The sequence below is a fragment of the Chroicocephalus ridibundus genome, chromosome 1 (genome assembly GCF_963924245.1).
Source record: "Chroicocephalus ridibundus chromosome 1, bChrRid1.1, whole genome shotgun sequence".
NCBI lineage: Eukaryota > Metazoa > Chordata > Aves > Charadriiformes > Laridae > Chroicocephalus > Chroicocephalus ridibundus.
This window is the reverse complement of record NC_086284.1, coordinates 162,620,994-162,621,216: the sequence shown is the minus strand read 5'-3', so window position 1 is coordinate 162,621,216 and position 223 is coordinate 162,620,994.

The window sequence follows — 223 nt, the reverse complement described above, 5'->3', positions numbered from 1 at the left end:
CTTTCTGCCACAGTGGCCCCAAGGCAGAGACTCCTCTCCTGCTCTCCTGGCTCTCGGAGCACCCCGAGAAACATGCAGCTGGGAAGGTGCACGTCTGTCCCCACCTGTGCCCGGACGACCTGCAGCAGCACCGGGAGGAAAAACAAAGACAACCCAGGAGTGAGCACACACGCCTGCTCCTCTCTGCTGATCAGCTTGGGACCAAGACCTGCACTCCCATGTC